Source organism: Panthera onca, chromosome C1, assembly GCF_046562875.1.
Source record: "Panthera onca isolate mPanOnc1 chromosome C1, mPanOnc1 haplotype 2, whole genome shotgun sequence".
Lineage (NCBI taxonomy): Eukaryota > Metazoa > Chordata > Mammalia > Carnivora > Felidae > Panthera > Panthera onca.
Genome location: NC_138346.1, coordinates 117,141,189 through 117,160,748, shown reverse-complemented (window position 1 = coordinate 117,160,748; position 19,560 = coordinate 117,141,189). Strand labels below are relative to the sequence as shown.

The 19,560-nt window shown below is 46.2% G+C and overlaps 5 non-coding genes and 1 pseudogene across 5 annotated transcripts; 2 read left to right on the top strand and 4 right to left on the bottom strand.

Annotated features, from left to right (window-relative positions):
• Positions 1-829: 829 nt before the first annotated feature.
• Positions 830-903, bottom strand: TRNAN-GUU (transfer RNA asparagine (anticodon GUU)). The gene has a single exon. It is a non-coding gene; the product is annotated as a tRNA-Asn (tRNA).
• Positions 904-6,459: 5,556 nt separating this feature from the next.
• Positions 6,460-6,531, bottom strand: TRNAH-GUG (transfer RNA histidin (anticodon GUG)). Its single transcript has one exon. It is a non-coding gene; the product is annotated as a tRNA-His (tRNA).
• A 699-nt stretch (positions 6,532-7,230) lies between these two features.
• TRNAN-GUU (transfer RNA asparagine (anticodon GUU)) lies at positions 7,231-7,304 on the top strand. Its single transcript has one exon. It is a non-coding gene; the product is annotated as a tRNA-Asn (tRNA).
• A 1,131-nt stretch (positions 7,305-8,435) lies between these two features.
• On the bottom strand, positions 8,436-12,323 carry LOC132685169 (MARCKS-related protein pseudogene; annotated as a pseudogene).
• On the bottom strand, positions 11,884-11,956 carry TRNAV-CAC (transfer RNA valine (anticodon CAC)). The gene has a single exon. It is a non-coding gene; the product is annotated as a tRNA-Val (tRNA).
• A 1,842-nt stretch (positions 12,324-14,165) lies between the features above and the next one.
• TRNAE-UUC (transfer RNA glutamic acid (anticodon UUC)) lies at positions 14,166-14,237 on the top strand. The gene has a single exon. It is a non-coding gene; the product is annotated as a tRNA-Glu (tRNA).
• Positions 14,238-19,560: the final 5,323 nt, after the last annotated feature.

Below are 19,560 nucleotides of genomic sequence, written 5' to 3'. Positions count from 1 at the left end.
GCTCAGGACATGATCTCACTGCTTGTGAATTTGAGACCTGCCTCTGACAGCTCAGAGCCTGGTGCTTGCTTCAGATTCTTTGTCTCCCTCTCTCTCTGCCCCTCCCCTGCTCACACTCTCTTTCTCTCTCTCTCAAAAATAAACATTAAAAGAATTAAAAAAAAAAAAACATGACAGTTTCAGCAAAAGTATAACAATGGATTGTGGATTTTATAACATATGTAAAGTAAAAAGCATGGCAAAAATAGCATAAAGGTGGGTAGGGGAGAAATGGGAAGAGGCATGGGATCAACTGGAGGGAGACTGGTAAATTACACATGTATATGCTATGAAGCCCAAAGCAGTCGCTGAAATAACAAAAAAAGATTTATAACAAGACCACAAAGGAGAGAAAATGGAATCATGTAAAAACTGTGGTAGAGTAATTGCTTTTCCAGGACTCTATGGAAATACCTGTACAAGCGGTCAAAGATATGTCGACAGAAATGAAGACTACAGCATTATTTGTAATGTTAAAAATACAGAACCAAATTAATTTCAAAAGCACACAGAGTGTTAAACACTAGTACAAACGATAGAAGAAACTTCTATGGAAAGTGAGGCAGAGGACAGCTCTGCTTGTTCTTGCTTTTTCATACATATGCTTTAAATAGCTCTTCCCAGGATCTGGGATGACCTTCGCATAAAGGATCTAGACGGTGCAATAAAGGATCCCGAGGTGCACAGGACCCCGAAGTGCACCAGACGTAGAATGGTAATATAAGTGACGTCTTCTCCTTCTTGAAGGGAAGGAGATCACAGGACAAAGGCTTTTCAAGCCCAAACATTACGTCCCTGGGTGGGCTCGAACCACCAACCTTTCGGTTAACAGCCGAACGCGCTAACCGATTGCGCCACAGAGACCCGCTCAAGTCTGACTTTTCATCCCAATAAAGAATGAGCATGCACTCCACGCGGGGAGAACCACCCACCTCGGCAGGACCACTGTGCAGGTTCCAAAGCCTCGAAAACCCGGGAGGACGAGTCGACGGGGCTAGTTACTCGCGTTTGAAACCCTTGCCTTGGGCGATTCCGAAGGCAGAAGGGCAGCCAGCCGGACTGTTCGTTGCTGTGGCGGGAACCAGAAAATTAAAGGGAAGGTTATGGGGGGCGGGACCAGGAGGAGGTGGGAAGGAGATCAGGGGAAAACACGAAACGTGGAAAGGAGAAGTATGGACGAGACGGAAGAGACCTGCCCGGACGGGAGATGGGAAAATTGTTTTGTGGAACAGAATGGGGAGGGAGAAACGGAGAAGAGCGTGAAAGAGGACAGCACGAACATCTGTAGGTGTCCAAGAATAAAAGGGCAAAGGAAGTGTGAATATGTTTACGTAAGAACAAACTGTAGGTATCTGGCAGTGGCGGCCCGCAGGCCTGTGGTGCATGGTCACTGTGCAGTGGTTAGGGCGTTTGTGGCTGCAAGTTCAAACCCGGTAACGGCAAAGTAGTGTCTGACCCATCTTTTTGGGTTGCTCGTCATCCCAGCGCCAGAGTTAGCAGCAGTTGGAGCACAGCATACTTGGGTGCAGAGTACAGGGCTGACCCCACAGAGCCACGCGGCCACAAGAGGAGTAAATGCCACGGTGCACGAACTGGCAGGCCGCCAGCCAAAGCGAAACTTTGGGAGTTTCCTCGTCTCACTACCCAGCAGAAAACATCCCAAAGGTGAAATACCGCCTTCAGGGAGGCTTGCCTGTAGCCTCCACTAACGAAATAGTGCGGTCATAGCCTTTTTTTCTGGTAAAGATATTTCAAATATCTGTGTGTGTGTGTGGCGGAGGGGGTGGGGAGGGGCTTACACTAAACGAGAACGAGTTTTCGAGTTTAATAAAATGCCAACAAGCGGTCCTGGTCTACCTCAGCTTGTCTTCATCTGCCATTCATTACTAGTTTTTATGGGAATAGTAAATTACTGAACTATAGTTCACATAGAGTAAAAATCACAAATCTTTAGTGTACACTTTGTTGAATGTGGGCAAATGAAATCATCACCCAAATCAAGTTACGAAAAATTGCCATGATCCCAAAAGTGTACACTGATCCCCTTTCCAGGCAATTCAGACCCTATCTCACTTAGTTAATTATCACTTGGAGGTCTATTTCCTATAGGTTACAATTGCTTGTTCTTGAAATTCAAACAAATAAATGTGTATTTTTTTGCATTTGTCTTTTTTTCATGCAACATTATGTTCATTAAATATGTCCATACTGTTATGTACGTCACTTCTTGATTTGGATATTATTGGAGTAACTTTGGTGTTATTTAGTATTAATTAGTGCTATTGATGAATATTCTTAGTGTTTTGATGCATAGTCTGTGCCGGACTTTCTGTGTACTTGTACACTCATAGAAGCACTGCAGTTGCTGGGTCATGGAGTTTAACTTTATTAGAAATCACTGGGGCTCCTGGGTGGCTCAGTCAGTTAAGCCTCTGATTTTGGCTCAGGTCATGATCTCATGGTTTGCAAGTTCCAGCCTTAGGTCAGGCTCTGTGCTGAGACAGCTCAGCCTGCCTCAGATTCTGTGTCTCTCTCTGCCCTTGCCCCACTCATACTCTGTATCTCTCTCTCTCTCTCCAAAATAAAAAATTAAAAAAAAAAGAGATTGCCAATAGTCCTCTAGAATGATTTTGAACCAGCAACTACAGTTGCAATCGCTCTACATTCTTATCAGCATTTGGTGTATTAATTATTTTAAATACAGCCATGCTGGAGGGTGTAGAATGTTATATCTCCTTATATTTTAATTGTATTTCCCAAAGGAGTAAAAATATCCGGAATATTTCTGATAACTTTTGGTCATTAAGATATCTTACTTTCTGAGGAAAGACTATTCAAATATTTTACCTATTTTTATTTGGTTTAGTTTTTTACCACTGATTTATAAAAATAATTGAGACATTTTATTTATTTGTTTGTTTGTTTATTTATAGGGACAGAAGGGGAGGGGCAGAGAGGGAAAGAATCCCAAGCAGGCTCTGAGCTGAGAGTCCTATGTGGGATTTGATCTCATGAAGCATGAGATCGCGACCCAAGCTGAAATCTAGAATTTGAAAGGCTTAACAGACTGAGCCACCCAGGCACCCCTGAGACATTTTAAAGTAATAATGTGGCTAATATATTTTCTCAATTTGTGACTTGACTTTCATATGGTGATTTCTCATGAGTATAAGTGTTTAATTTGGGTGAAATTTTTTTAGCTTTATTTTTTGTTTATATTTATGCCTTTTTATGTTCTATAAGAAATCTTTGTACCAAATATTGTGAATATATTCTCCCAAATTCTCTATGAGCTCTAGAATTTTAGTCACAATTTAAAAATCTGTGATATGTTCTTCTCAAAATCAAAATAGTCTTAGGAGCTATCAATGACAAGGAATAAAAAATACTTCTAAAATGCTCTTAAGAGAATCTATTAGGGACTTGGGATGATGGTGTTAGCAATACTCCATGTTCACAGGAAGATTCAGAAATTATCCTTCAAACCTGTCAAGTGCTGAGTGAAAATGACTCTTTTGGAAATCTCTACAACGCAGTTTGCCCCTGGTTGCAAGAGCTGTTTACTGGATCTAGTGAAAGTCGGCAGAGATAACCTGCACAGGTATTTTCTGAATTACAGTCTTCCCAAGGCTATCTCCAGTGAGTGATTCTCCCATAATATTTGGCTTCCTTTAGATGGCATTCTATTCTATTTTTTTATTAAATACTTTTTTTTTGAGAGAGAGAGACAGGGTGCCAGCAGGGGAGAGGCAGAGAGAGTGGGAATTCCAAGCAGGTTGCAGGCTCTGAGCTGTCAGTGCAGAGCCCTACCCTGGGTTCGAACTCCGGAACTGTGAGATCATTACCTGAGCAGAAGTCAGACGCCCAACCGATTGAGCCACCCAAGCACCCTGATTTTATATATTTTAGATGGCATTTAAAAAAGCCCCGAGAGCCTATCATGCGCGCGCGCGCGCACGCACGCACGCGCACACACACACACACTTACACTTGTCATATTTGAACACTTACCTCCTTCACACATTCCCCTTCCTCACTCCTCCTGGGCAGGGACCTGACCCACAATCTATCCAGCACCAATTGCAGAAGGTCCCGGGGTGGATCCAACATCCCCCAGGATTGACAACTCTACCAATTCCGTATCTCTCCTACTCCAGACCTTAACGACAAGCATTTGCAGCTACCGCACGCCCACGTCATCAGGTGCCCTTGCGCGCCAGGTTCAAGGCTCTAAGCCCCAGGAGCCCAAGGCCTCTTTGATGCTGATGTCTGTGCGGGAACACCGAGGTTGGGTGGGTCAGGCGCGATTCTCCCTCCTGGCGTCGCTTTCAGCCCTGCTTGGGAAATCGGGTCTGCACCTTCGTCTTCCTGGATCTCCTCTTTCACGACGGAAGTGCATGCTTGTAACTGCTTCTTGCACCACACCCCCTGTCTGTCCAAAAGGTGCCAGAGCTACACCTGCTCTTTCCCTGCAGCCCGCCTTGTCTGCGGGAGCTCCGGCGCCAGGATCTGGCCCAGCGAGCTCAGCACCAGGCTGGGAGCTCCTCGCAGGCCAGCAGGACAAAGTCCACACGGCGTCCGCTGGTGGGAAAGCTGGTGGGACGTCACCGGAGGGCCTCCGCTCCAGCGCCACATTTCCTTTGGAATCAAGTCGGAAGGAGGCACCCCTTCCAGGAGCAAGGAGGCCAGAAACCTGTCTTCGCAGGAAGGCTCCCGGGGCCAGCGCGCCCTTTGTCTTCCTGCCCCGGCTGGCCATGGTTCCTCGCCTCTCACCCGGCTTCTCCTTCCCGCTGCTTCTCTCCCACTCCCGCTGTGTCCTTGGGGACAGGAAGCCGCCCTCTCCGTCCTCCCCGTCCTCTCCCCGCCGTCTCCCGCCGCCCCCCCCATCCCCACCCCTACCCGCACCCCCAAACCCGCGGAAAGGACCCGTCGCCTCTCCCATGCTTGCGGAGCAACCTTTTGTAACAACGGGAGGAGAGAGGAACTGCGGTCGGAGGCAACCGGTTCCCGCGCTGGTTCTCACGGCCCAGCCCGTCGAGGGGCCCGGCTCGAGCCCGTAATCCTTGCTTCTCCTTGAGCTGCCAGAGCCTGCGGCGCCCGGAGCTGGCCAAGTCAGCGTCTCTCCCACCGCACCCCAGGGAAGAGCAGGAATATCCTGTGGGGGTCGCTCTTACCCAGAAGAGACACCTTGGCAAGCGGTCCAACAGAAGCCCGGACTCTGCGCCCCGGGCCACTTCTCGGCGTCGCTTCCGTCGGCACGTGCAGCTCTCGCGGGGCCTTGGAGAGCGGAGGAATGATGGAGAAGGACGCACTCTCCAGTGGCAATAAAAAATCCCACTTTCCCCCAACATGCCTCACCGTCCTCCCCACTCCTCCATTCTAGCACCTCCAGGAAAGAAGAATGGTGGTCTTGTTTTTCTTGCAGATTTGTTTTTGTCCATGACTCCCTTTCCTTTAACGGACATGTATTCACATATCCACAAATTACTAGTAGAATGACATTTTTACCAGCCTTTCCCCAAGTACGGTATATTGAAATTACTTAAGCATCTGTCATTGGTCTTTAGTTTTACGCTGGTATACTTATCATTACACCATTATCATTAACACCAGAATGAAAGTGTGACAGATGCAATAACACATATAAAAAACATGATGTTGCTTGATAATGGTTAGTTAGAAAAAGTGTATATTCATTCATGTGAATTTGAAGAAAGGACAAGCCTAATCTGTGGGGGTAGACATCCCTAAAATAGCAAGGATGGATAGGCATTACCTGGAAAGTGTATCAAAGGGCCATGCTTGGATGAGAGAAAATTTGTCTCGATCCTGGTGTGATTAAACATTTCAATATTTAAATAGCTGTCCATTAATGATTTGGGCATTTTGTTCCGTGAATACACATTACTAATTTCCTTTTTAGGATAAAATTGACTATCCAACGTTAGAGACTACAACGTAGACCACGACCAGTTTGGAGTGTATGGCAAACTCTTTAAAATATGTTCTGTTTGTGTACAGCAGTCTCACTAATGTTTGAAATAGTTCCACCAAAACAAAACAAACCAAAAAAAAAAAAAAAAAAAAAAAAAAAAGAAAAAAGAAAAAAAAGAAAAGAAAAGAAAAAAGAAAAAACAACCCTCCATAAGACTAGACCATTTCCTTAGTGGAAGCTACATACAGGGATCATTGAGAGCTTCCACTTCATCTTTAGATATTTTCTGTTAAATTGGGAGATGTGGAGCGCGTCCAGGGTTTCCCTGGGACAGCGCTGCATAGAGCTTAGTGCACTATTGTTTGTTTTTTCCTTCCTCCTGACCGTATTGCACTTGGTGGTGGCCTGCGAAAAGTGTGGCTCTTTGCGTGCAGGTAAGGAGAGCGGCCCGTGTGGTTTCAAACACAAAGTAAAATGGAAAGCCTTGCCGTGACTCGGATTCGAACCGAGGTTGCTGCGGCCACAACGCAGAGTACTAACCACTATACGATCACGGCGCGCCACACTGCCGGCAATGAACTCAGTTCTTGCTCTGACAAATGGGATGAAATTCATTCCAGTTACTGTGCTGCTTTGTTGTTGGATAACTGCAGGTACTCGTGCTGTTCCCTCGTGTCTTGCCTTCGTTTTCCCCCTCCCCATTCGAATTCATTTATCATCTCCCCTGCATCCAGCCCAGCCCGTGCGTCTGCACAGGCCTCTGCGGGGTATCTTTGCGGTGTCCATGCCTCCCCCGCTTCTTTCCCTCCTCTATACGTTTCTCCTTTTGATGCCCCCACCTCTCACTCCGGCTCCCACCCCACCGACCGCGGCTGAGCCGAGCGCCATCAGCACAGATGGGCGGGTGAAGACGGCACAACCCGAGGAGCCATCACGAGAACCCACCAGGCGTTCAGCTTCTCTTGGGCACCTCTTGCATCAGGCTCGGGGAGTCGCAGCCCTGGGCGTCTCTGGGGGGCTCTGGTATCTGACGCGAGTGTGGAACAAGGTGTGGGTGAGGCTGTTCAGCTGGCTGTCCTTCTGCCTTTGGAATCGCCCAACGCACGGGTTTCAAACGGGACGAACACTGCATCCCAACTCTTCTCTGATTTTCAGAGGCTTTGGAGCCTGCAGTGCTGTCCGGAAAAGGCGGGTGGCTCCCCCTAGCGTTGCGTGAGTGCTTGCTCTCTGTTCTATGAAAACGTGAGCTTCCGCGGGTCTCTGTGGCGCAATCGGTTAGCGCGTTCGGCTGTTAACCGAAAGGTTGGTGGTTCGAGCCCACCCAGGGACGCACCCATTGTTTTTTTGTTTTTTTTTTTGTTTTAGATCGTGAAAGTCCTTTCTTTCTATCTTGTCCATCCCCTCCCCTAAAGGCAGAGAAACTCCTCCATTACCCTCCTGTCCTTATTCGTCTTGTGCACAACAGAAGGACCTAAGTCAAGATCATCACGGATCCTCAAAGACCTCGGGAGGAAAAGAGGTCACCAGGAATCCTCAAGAGTAAACATCGTTACCCTGAGTTCGTTTCAACAACGAGGTTTCTTTGCTTGTACTAATATTTATTTAAGCCTTTCCATATAGTTTTGAAATTAATTTGGTTTTATGCTTTTACTATTATAAATAATACTGCCGTCATATCCAGTCAATACTTGTATACACATCTACATGGTAGAATGCAATTGTTCTATCATAGTCTTTAGTCTTTACATGGTTTCTATAGGATTCCACTTTTTCTCCTTTGATGGTTTATTAGCTATAACTCTCTCTTTTGTTATTTCAGCTACTGCTTTGGGCTTCATAGCATATACATCTGTAACTTACCACAGTTGCCTTTAAGTGATCTCATATCTCTTCACATTTCTCCTCTGCCAGCCTTTATGCTAGTTTTGTCATGCATTTTACTTTGCGTGTGTTATAAACCTCACAATCCATTGTCATTACCTTTGTTTAATCTGTCTCTTGGTATTAGGGATTTAAGTAATAATAAAAAAATCCTATATTTTCCCATGGAAATATCCTTTCTGTTGTTCTTTATCTCCTTGGGTACATACAGATTCCCATCTAGTATCAGTGTCCTTCCCAGAGGACTTTTTAAACATTTCTTGCAATGTGAATCTGTTGGTGATGAAGTCTTTCAGCATTTGTATGTCTGTAAATGTCATTATTCACTTTCATTTTTGAAAGACTTTGGGGGGGGGGGAGGAGGCAAAGAATTCCACCGTTGAATTCCTCCCCCATCCTTTAAAGATGTTGCTCAACTGTCTTTTTTTTTTTTTCTAAAGGGACATTTATTCCTTTTCCAAATGTTACAGTAAAACCAGGTGGAAGAGAATGTTTTTAACAGTTAGAAAAAAAAAGTACAAATCTAGGGTTTGGCCATTAAAAGTTATTTACAACAATGGGAGGGGGGAAAAAAGACAACAAGAAGTTGTTTTACATTACAGACCTCCCCCCCCCACCCCAGCCTAATACTTGCTTACCAAGTCAAAAAAGAGACACAGTCGATTCACAAGCTGGAGGTTTGAATTTGAGTAAGACATTTATAAAAACCTAGACAGGGACAGTGTCCTCCCCAGCCCAGGTGCCACTAGGCACAGAAAAAGAGACTAAAAACTCAACAGGGGTGGGGGGGGAGGGGGAGGCTGGACACTCAGGGTTTGAGGGTGTAGGCACCCCACATCCGGCTCAGGGATTTGGGGAATAGGGAAAATGTCTTTTCTACTTGGAAAAGAATTGGGGAAGAAAACCAGCAATTGCCTTCTGCAGGGGTGGGGACAGGACAGGTAAGGCCAGGAGCAGGAGCATTTCACATCACTAACCTAACTTGGGAAACTGCAAGGGACCACCTTCAACTGGCCTTAAGAGGAAGGCCAAATGGATGATGGGAGAATCCACAGGAGGGAAAAGGAGAGGGAATGTGGCTGGGAGGGGGCAACAGCCCCTTCCTTTCTGGGCACAGGAAGGCAGTCAGGGGACCTGGTCCAGGCAGTGACCTTACAAGGACAGCACAGTTTTTGCAGCTTAGAGATCACCCACCTGCCCCCACCCAGCTACTCATTCTGCTCGCTGGCGGGTGTAGGGCCACTCTCCTGCCAAGAGGCAGTGGATGGCCCTGCAGCCTGGGCCCCTGCCTCTTCTTTGGTGTCTCCTCCCTTGGAGGCAGCACTAGCCTCTGCCCCCTTGGCCTGGGGCTCCTGGCCCTCGGGGGCGGCAACAGCCTTCCCTTCCTGGGCTGTGCCTTCCTCCCCGCAGGCACCGATCTCCCCCTGCTCCTGCTCTTCCTCTGTGGGTGAGGAGGCAGAAGAATCACCCCTACCCTCCTTCCGATTATTCTTGAAGGACAGACCACTCAATTTGAAAGCCTTCTTGAAAGAAAATTTCTTCTTCTTCTCGGGGGTCTCCTTGGCGGGGACATCCGCCTTGACCTCACCGCCCTGGCTAGGGGATGCTGGCTCGATGGCATTGCCAGTGGCCCCGGCTGCCTCCTCTGTTCCGTTCATGGGGGGCGATTCCCCTTCACTCTTGGGGAAGAAGTCTCCATTGCTTTTCACGTGGTCATTCTCCATCTGTTGGCCTTAGCAGGGGAAGCGCCTGCTGCCTCCGAGGGGGTCACGTCGCCCCGGGGAGCCTTGGAGCTCTGGCTGCCCACGATGGGGGGAGGTCTGCTGGGGGGCGCCCGGAGCCGCCCCGGGCTCGCGCTGCAGGGGATAGTTCAGCCAGGTCGGCCTGGCCGGCGGAGGTGGGGCTCGCGCCTGAGGGGGAGGAGGAGGGGTGAGGGGTGGGGAACCGAGCTGCACCCCCTCTCCGCGCCCGACCCGCTAGCTGTGCCCGCCGCCGCCCAACTCCGCGCCAGAATGCCCTCAACTGTCTTATCATTTGTGCTGGTTCTGATGAGAAGTCTGACATCATCTTTATTTTTTTCTGTATGTATCTTAACCTTAAAACAAAATTGCCAGTTGTTTTACCAGCAAAAGATCAGTTTGTTCAGGAATAGCAGAGAATTACAATCCCAGACAAGCAAGCTAAAGCAAACCCATAGACAAGTGCACAGAACAAAAGAGAGGTATGCTGTTTTATACAGGAAAGCGGGAAGTTGGGAAGACTATTATAAATAAAAACTACTTTGGCTCAAACTAGGAGTTTTAAGTATAGGGGCTTCCCATTGGCTGAGTTGTGACTGTCTCATTGGCTGGGCTGTTGCCCGGAGAAAAGCCTCTCATTTTTCTGCAGGGTAGCAAAAGTAGTGTCCTCCTGCAAGGTCCACCTTTTACAGTTGGATTTGGAACTGAGAGCAAATGGTAAGGCATGAGAGCCCCCCCCCCCCCCCCCCCCCCCCCCCCCGCCTTGAACCTCCCCACTACATTTCAGTGAGGTTTCCCTTAACGAATTTCCATAGTACCATGTCTTTTTTCCTCTGGCTGCTTTAAAGGTACCAACCCCCCCCACCCCCCCCCCCCCCCATGGATTTGAGCAATTTAGTTATGATGTAACTTGGTGTGAGTTTTTAAATAGTCCTTGTGTTCTTTCATTGTATCCATTTGGCTCCTTGGGTGGGTGAGCTTATAATTTTCATTATGACTGAGGGGCGCCTACATGGCTCAGTTAAGCCTCTGACTTGGGCTCCGGTCATAATCTCGCGTCCGTGGGTTCCAGCCCCGCATCAGGCTCTGTGCTGACAGCTCAGAGCCTGGAGCCTGCTTCGGATTCTGTGTCTCCCTCTCTCTCTGCCGCTCCCCCACTCACACTCTTTCTCTCTCTCTCTCAAAAAGAAATAAAACATAAAGAAAATTAAATTAAAAAAATAATTTTCATTATGACTGGAAAATTTTCTCTTATTGCTTCTTCAAACATTTTTACTTCAAAAAATTTTCTCCTGCAGTCTTTTCAGGGATTCCAATCACTCATATATTAGGCCTTTTAAAGTTGCCCTACTATTCACTGATGCTATGTTAAGTTAAAAGCTTTTTGGGAGCGCCTGGGTGCCTGAGTAGGTTGAGCGTCCGACTTGGGCTCTAAGTCACGCTATGGCGGTTTGTGAGGTCCAGCCCTGCGTCTGGCTCTGTGCTGACAGCTGAGCCTGGAGCCTGCTTCGGATCCTGTGTCTCCTCCTCTCTCTGCCCCTCCCATGCTCATGCTCTGTCTCTGTCTCTCAATAATAAACAAACGTTAAGGGAAAAAAAAAAGACTTTAAAAAAAAGGTTTTTTTTTCTTTGCGTTTCACTTTGGATATTTCCATTGTTCATGGCTTTATGTTCCCTAATATTTTTTTACACAATGTCTAATCTGCTCTTAATTCCATCTGGTGAATTTATTAACTCAGATGTTATAGTTTCCTCCTTTAACTTTGATACTGGTCATTTGTGTATGTTCCACATTTCCAACTTAACTCTTTGGGCATATGTAACACATAGTATCTATTTTAAAGTCTTCTCTGCTAGTTTTAACATCTTGTTAGCTCTCGTTCAGTTTCAATTGCTTATTCTCCTCCTTTGGGTTTTGTTTTTCTGCCTCTTGCATGCCTGGCAGACATTGTCACAGTGTACCTTCTTGGATACTGGCTACTTTGGTATTCCTATAAATTTTTTTGAGTTTTGTCCTGGGGCACAGTCAAGGGTGTGGCCTGCTCTCCAAGGTGACTGGGAGCAGACACACAGCGACCAGGCCTGGTAGTCGAGTGCTGAGAAGGCTTTCAGGTGGCGGTGGGACTCCGGCCTTGCTTGTGTTGTTTTTTTGTGTTAGTTTTCTAAATGGAAACGCAACAGCGCCCGCCGAGGCCGCCTTGGCTCAAGCCATCGCTCTTTTTGCGTTTTAAAGGACAATAGATTTTGGGGGGGGGGGGGGGCGTGGAGGAGGGGGTCGTAAAAGGAAGTTGTTTCCGCCCGGTTTCGAACCGGGGACCTTTCGCGTGTGAGGCGAACGTGATAACCACTACACTACGGAAACGAGGCAGGCGGCCGGGCCTCCGGCTCTAACCCCCAAAAATGGCATTTCGGCCACACCCGTCGGGCCCGCCGACTTCGCTTGAACTGCCCAAGGCCCTGAAACCAGCCGCGTCCCTGCGGGCGAGGAGCCCGCGCCCCCGGAGCGGTCCCGGCAAAGGACCCCACGCCTCCCCGCCTCCCCCGAGGACAGGACCCTGGCGCCCTCAGCAGCCTGGCCTCGGGAACCGCACCGAACGCAGGGCGTCCGCCTCCAGGACGAGGGGCCCCAGGGCAGACGTCGGGTGCGCGCTCTTCCTCCGCCAGCCCTTTGGCTCTGTGCCGCTTCGCGGCCCTCCTGGCAGAGGGGTCCTTCCGATTCCTGCCGCCATCGCTTATTCTACTCGGCTCCTTTAGTCCAATATTTTAATCATGCCTGTGTGTTTTAGTCAGTACCGTAGCAAAGGCCACATCTTAGGACATTTGGATGTTTTAAAATACCGAACACGAATACAGGCCAATCCACGATTCCCTGCCTGGAATGAATTCGTTCGAAGACCACATAGAGTAAGTATAAATCTATTCAGGAGCCAGAGACAGTGCAGGCAGATTTCATGATTATTCGATTTCCTCCTCATCCCTTTTGAGATTCGTTTTGAAGAACAGTTTTGTTTTACCTTTTACAATACCTGACACTTCTTTTATTTGCCTTTTATAATTTTCCCGTTCAACAGGTCAAGGAGTGCGATTTTTAACCTAGGACAGGTCAAGAGGTAAAGGCGGTTTTCACAGAAAGCATGTGCCTGGAGGGGTTTTCAAGCTCACCTCACAGCAAAATGCTAGCCGACCAATGCTGGGAAAGACTAATGTTCTTTCTTTCTTTGCTTTTCTTTCTTGTCCCTCTCCCCCTTTCTCTTTTTCCTTTAGAAGTACAGCTTAAAAAGTTTGGCGAAGAATATGCCATTTTCTCCAGCGGTTGATCTCAGTGCAATGGTTACCGCGTGGCCTTCTCGCTCAAAGTTCAAGTGCTCCAACCCGAAGGAAGTGCGGGCAGCATATTCACTGGACATCAGCCCACAGTGCTCTGCTTTGTTCTGCTTTGGCTCAAAATGCAGTTAGGGATGCACCATCGTCACCAGCAACCGGAGGACCTGCTTCCAAAAGATGTGGCCTTCAAAGTAGCTTTCCATCATTGAATTTCTTTAGGTCACCCTCCCCCCTTTCCTTCCCTCCAAATTCTATTTTTCTCCTACCACCCCCAGCCAGGGGAGAGGATTCACTGTCTTTCTGTCGTGTCCGGACCCTCTGTGGTTGTACGTGGACAGGAGGAAGGAGTATTTGAACCTTCCCCTCCAGGAGCAAGACGGGCAATCGGGGCTCGAGAACCACAAACTAATACACTTGGATCAGCTGGGTTCCCGCAAACCCAGTCGAGCGGTCCTTGGAGCCTCTCTGTTGGCTGAAACGGAAGGCACGTGGGATTCCACACCCCGCAAGAGGAGCTACGCTGAGGGGCCCCGGCCCTAACCCCTTGCCCTCGAGGACAGGCCTGGAAGAGGGACAGAGCCGCCCCCGCACTCCCCCCCGCAACACCACTCCCCCCGAAAAAGAACAACGGCGGCTCAAACCCACGATCCCTAGACTTAGGGGAGAGGGAGCCAAGGTGCCAGCGTTAAACTGATCTCCCGCCTGTGTCGGGAGAGTCGTTTGCCCGAGTCAGCAAGCCGATTGTGTGGCTCCGAGACGGCAATTAACAAAAGCAGCAGCAGGATTTTCGGACAAAGCAGGCATGTGGCGTGTGGCTGGGGGGCCGCGGGCAGGGGTGGGGGGGGGGGGCGGGACCCGAGTCCAGTCCAGGGCTGCCGAGCCTGCCTCGAAAGCCGTCTCGGTCCGCGCCGCCTCTGTCGCTGCGTCCCAAACTTTGGGGGGATGTTGGGGACTGAGGGGTCTCACTCCGGGGGCCTCCCCTCCCGCCTCTTCGCGGCGACCTTGTGTCCACACGCAGCCACGGGTGCGGCCTGGACGGGGTGACTTGTGGACCTGGCGGGGCCCAGGGGCGCAATCGCTGTCCCGCACAGTGTAAGGTCTTTGTTGTGGGGCATCTTTTATAGAGGGAACGGCCTTAGGGGACAATTACTGAGAGGGGTGCGCGTCACCCGGAGCAAACAGACGGGAAATAGCCACCGCTTAACGCGGAGAGTACTCGTGCTTCTTAAAAAGAAGCGGCTGTCAGCTCCCTGGTGGTCTAGTGGCTAGGATTCGGCGCTTTCACCGCCGCGGCCCGGGTTCGATTCCCGGTCAGGGAACCTTTTTTTTTTTAATGGTTCCACATGCACGAATCTGGATCTTCATCCCCACGTGGGGGGCGGGCAGGGGCAGGTCTCCGGGTCCAGGCTGTCTCCAGGCTGTGCTGGCAGTTCAGAGCCTGGAGCCTGCTTCGGATTCTGTGTCTCCCTCTCTCTGCTCCTCCCCCGCTTGCACGCTGCCTCGCTCTCTCTCTCTCTCTCTCTCTCTCTCGCTCTCTCTCTCTCTCTCAAAAATAAACATTGAAAGATTTGGTCAAATAGAATTTTAAAAAATGACAGAAAGCAAAGGACCCTCTATTTCTGAAAGAAAGGCAAGAGAGGAGCCTTGCAGCTTGAGAGGAATGAAAGGGAAAGACAAGGGGGAGGTGGGGAGTCCCACTGCTCTTGGCTTGCAAGTAGCTCTCTCATGCCTCACAGCTGTGCAAGTCCCCCAGTTTCTGCAGCTTCCAGAAGCTCCAAGGTCCAAGGGGTAAAAACTTTCAATTTGTGCTTTGTTCAAAATCAGGAGTCCCGCCTGAGATGTGGGATTCTGAATCCAGGATGTGAAAATCCTGGGCCCTTCCAGGGGAGAGGCAATAAAGCCCCCAAGCAGGGGCCTCTGGAGAGCTGAGCTCTCATTTGAAGCTGTCTCAGTTCTTTCTGAAGACTTTGCTCCTGGTATGCATTTGAATGCATTTGAATTTTGCATATCACATGCCCTAAATTTGACACAGCAGAAAGCTCTGTATTCAGGAAGGGGTTAGGAGCCATTACAGTGGAGAAGTTGCCTTACATGTGAAAAATGAAACTAATAATAACACTGTTAGTTATATTTGAATGGGAAAAAAATATCCTTTCAGAAACTGAGTAAAAACTATTTTCTTTGAAAAACTTTATTCTTTTCTGAAGGGCCTTGCTTGAAAATGCAAGAAATATAAGAGACCTCATTTGCATCCTTGGACTCCAAAGAACCCTGGAAATAGATTCAAGCTGGCTGAAGGCGGCAAGAAGAGTTGAAAACCGGGTTTGAGCATACCAAGCCTGCCTTCTAAGAAAGCATACACAGTTACAAAGAGCCAAATTCTGGCAATCCAAGAAAACAAATTCGCAGACAAATTCTATCTTTATTTCTGGAGCTCCACATGAAAATATTTCAGTTAAGTCCACCAATACTCCACTCATTAGAGCTTTTTGTTATCTAATTTAAATGATAAAAGCAACGAGAATGAGATCACTGATCAAATGATAGCAAAATCCAACAGTGTAAGGAATCTACCTGAAAAAACTCAAAAGGAAGCCTTTGATTCTAAGTGGGTTTATGCCACCAAGCACTGAGTTTATAGTCCAAGGGACAGGTGACCCTGAAGTCTTTGTGCCATACTCTGGAACATAGAACTAGCTATGGTTGGTGTTTCTTGCTACAACTAGCTGTTGGTGTTTCTTTCATCCTATGCCCGTCCAGGGTCCTCTAACTCTGTAAGTCTGGGGAGGCTTTGGACCTTGGAGACGTGACTAGGGAAGTCCTATCATGGAACACATTTGGGGGCCTGTGAGAATCCCTGTTAAGTGATTTCAGGGCTAGCCTGGCAGGCCAACTGTCCTCCCCTAACTTGTTCCTTACCTCCCTCAGAATGAAAGATTCTGCAAATCCCATCTGCAAACTGAGAAGACACCAGAACCCAGTTAAATTTTACTTCCCCTTACTTGAAGTGAGGTGTCTTGTGGGCGCAGAAGCTTCCTTCCAACCATTTTTTACTGCTGTTTCTCCTTAGCCCCATGGTGAACTCAAGAGCTTCAGTTTTTTAGCATGCTTCCCACAGCTAACTTCACAGTTAACTTCACAGACATCAGCAGTATCACTTCAGGTTTTTTCTTTGGAGGAAAAGCAAATATTCAAGCATTACTTTTCTAAGCATTTTTTTCTACAAAAAAGCCCTGGGATTGACAATGAATGCCATCCTTTGAGTTGATTTCTAGCCAGGGAATAAATGTAAACAATATCCCAATTCTCAGCTTAAGGGCCACAAGCTTGAAGGACATACTCCAGGGGCAGGAATAACCGAGAATCTGATGAGAGGAAAGTAGAAGGATGGTGAGGCAAGTAAGACAGGACACTGAGGCCTACCAGGTGGTTCAAATCTTGTCTTATTTTGTTGAATAACTTATCAGTGTAAATGCCTGACCCAACAAATGGTCAGGAGGGAGTAAGGTGTGTGTGTGTATGTGCGTGTGTGTATGTGTGTAGGCGTGAGAAAGTCACATGGTAGCAGAGATGCAATTTGCTGAAGTTCCCAGTCTTATTTCTTTGTGAGGTGCCATTGTTCTATTGTGTTAACATTGTTGTAGTGACATCCTCGGTTAGAACTGAGTTACAATAAGTGAAGTGGTCCTGGAAGAATATGAGCTTAGGTATGGTTTCTGAGAATGTGTTCTGGATTATCTGCTATGGGGTCTTAGACCTGTTTAGATTTGAAGGTATTAAGGACCCTGATGTCAGGAAATACTGTCAGTTCATGGCATGCAGTAGCAAAGCATTTACTCAAGAGGCTTTCACTGTTCACTTGCTTGGTTGACCGAAAACTTGCACCAAAAGTGGCCTATTGTAAATGAAGTTTAAACGCCAGAACTTCTTTGGTATATTACAGAGGAAAGTATCCAAAAGCTTAGGGAGATCAGGATACTAGAGAGGATTTATCATATAAGACAAGCTCACTCACCCCTATCTATATTCTCTGGAAAGGTCGAGAAGAACACTATTTTCAACAAGGTTGTGAGAAATATATTCAAGAGGGTTGTCTCTGCATCTTCAAAGGACTCTGTAGTGGCTATTTCTTGAAGGACAGTGGGAGCTGCTGCCATTGAACTGTGATTCCTGAAATTAATGGGGATAATGGAAAGATGGCATTGAGAGGGTCACATGACAATGATAAATCTCTAAAGAAAAAGTGGTCACAGCTAATACAACGGGTAGCAGACCTGAAGCACTAGTCAGAATGGCTTACCACTCTTTATCATGAACTCATCAGTGTCCCCAGATCTGAAATAGATGGGTAACCTATTAGAATTTTACTTGATCTGTATAAACAGAAATATTTTAGGTCTAGTGAACATAGGTCTGACTTGAATCACAATAGCCACAAATCCTTAACAAATTCACAATCATAGAGCCCTTTGAATGAAGGAAAGATAGGTTCCCTCGAGGAAAGATGCTATTTATACAGCTAAAAATTAACACTCTCAGACCTTTAGCCATATAGCATGATCTTGCCAGAGTCATCTGAGTAGAATGCTCTAATAGTAAAAGATGAGTTTATAAGAGAATATTTGAAAACTGTGCCATAATAAATATTACTTTACGGTAGCTATTATTGGTTATGTTTTATTGCCAAAAAATTATATAAGGATTATCATTATGGTTGATTATCATTATCATTAAGGATTATCATTATCATTATCATTATGGTTGATCAGTGAAAATCAGAATGAGGCAAGTTTAGAGTTTGAACATCTGACTGTCATGAGATTTACCTTTACTAGGAAGCACAGAGTAGCTAACTACATATTTAAGCAGCATTTAACAATTTTATAGGAGCATATAATGAAATTCTTTATAGCAGTATTTGGTATTTTTAACTTTAGCCATTTCAGATACGTGGAATGATATCTCATTGCGGTTTTAATTTGCATTTGCCTAATGGCTAGTGATGTAATGGCTTGTCACATGCTTATTTGCAGTTTTTATATCCTTTCAGGGGAAATATCAGTTTATATCTTTGTTAATTTTCTAATTGGGTTGTTACTTTACTGTTGAGGTTTTTTTTTTTTTTTTTTATGTTTATTTATTTCTGAGACCCAAGAGACAGAGCATGAGCGGGGGAGGGGCAGAGAGAGAGACACAGAATCAGAAGCAGGCTCCAGGCTCTGAGCTGTCAGCACAGAGGCTGATGTGGGGCTCAAACTCATGATCTGTGAGATCATGACCACCTGAGCTGAAGTCGGATGCTTAACCGACTGAGCCATCCAGGCGCCCCAAAATTCTTTTTATATTCTAGATACTAGTCTTTCATGGATATATGGTTTGCAAATATTTTCTCCTTGTCTTTTCATTCTCTTAACAAAGTCTTGTAGAGCAACAGTTTTTAATTTTGATGTGGTCCAATCTATCAATCTTTCCTTTAATGGATCATGCTTTTGGTGCCAAGAGTAATAACTCTTTGCCTAGTCCTAAATCCTGAACAGTTTTAAGTTGGGGCTCATTTTTTTTTTTTTTTTGCCTATCAATGTCCAATTGCTCCAGTATCATTTGTTGAAAAAGACTATCCTTCCTCCATGGGATTGCTTTTGCACCTTTATAAAAAATCTGTTGAACATACGCATGTGGGTCTATTTTGTGGGTTCTCTATTCTGTTCCATTGATATATCTATGCTTTCACCAACACCACACTGTATTGCTTACTATATATAATAACCCTTAATTTCAGGAGTGATTCCTCTCACTTTATTCTTCTTTTTCAAGATTATATTAGCTGTTTGAGAGTCTGTTACTTCCTTATAAGTTTTATAACAAGCTTATCTATGTCTCCAAAAAAATTTGCTGGGATTTTGATAGGAATTGCACTAAATCTATAGGTCAGTTTGGGGGGAGTTGACATCTTTAATATCTTGAGATGTCCAAACATGGACAGAGTATACCTCTCCATTTATTTAGGTCTTTTTTATTTCTTTGATCAGTATCTTGTCATTTTAAGCACACAAATCCTTTATTTGCTTTGTTAGATTTATACCTTAGTAATTCATTTTCTTTGGAGCAATTGTAAATTATATTGTTTTTAAACTTCAATTAAATTCAATTAAATAATTCCCAAGTACTCATTGTTAGTGTATAGAAATTCAGTTGATTTTTGTATGTTGATCTTGTATCCTGCAATCTTGCTGAACTCATTTATTAGTTCTGGATTTCTTTTTTTCCTTGGAATTGTCTACATAGACAGTAATGTCATATGCAAATAGGGTTGGTTTTATTTCTTCCTTACTAATCTGTATGCCTTTTATTTCTTTATTCTTGCCTTACTGCAGTGGCCAGAACTTGCAGTATGATATTGATTAAAGTCATGAGAACAGACATCATTTTCTTGTTCCTAATCTTTGGGGAAAAGCATTCAGTCTTTCACCACCAAGTATAATGTTAGCTGTAGGTTTTTTGTAAATGGTTTTTATTAAATTGAGGAACTGCCTCTCTTGTCCTATTTATCTGAGAGTTTTATTCATGAATGGGTATTGGATTCTGTTGCATACTCTTTCTGCGTCAGTTGGTGTAATAGTATGTTGTGTCTTCTTTAGCCTG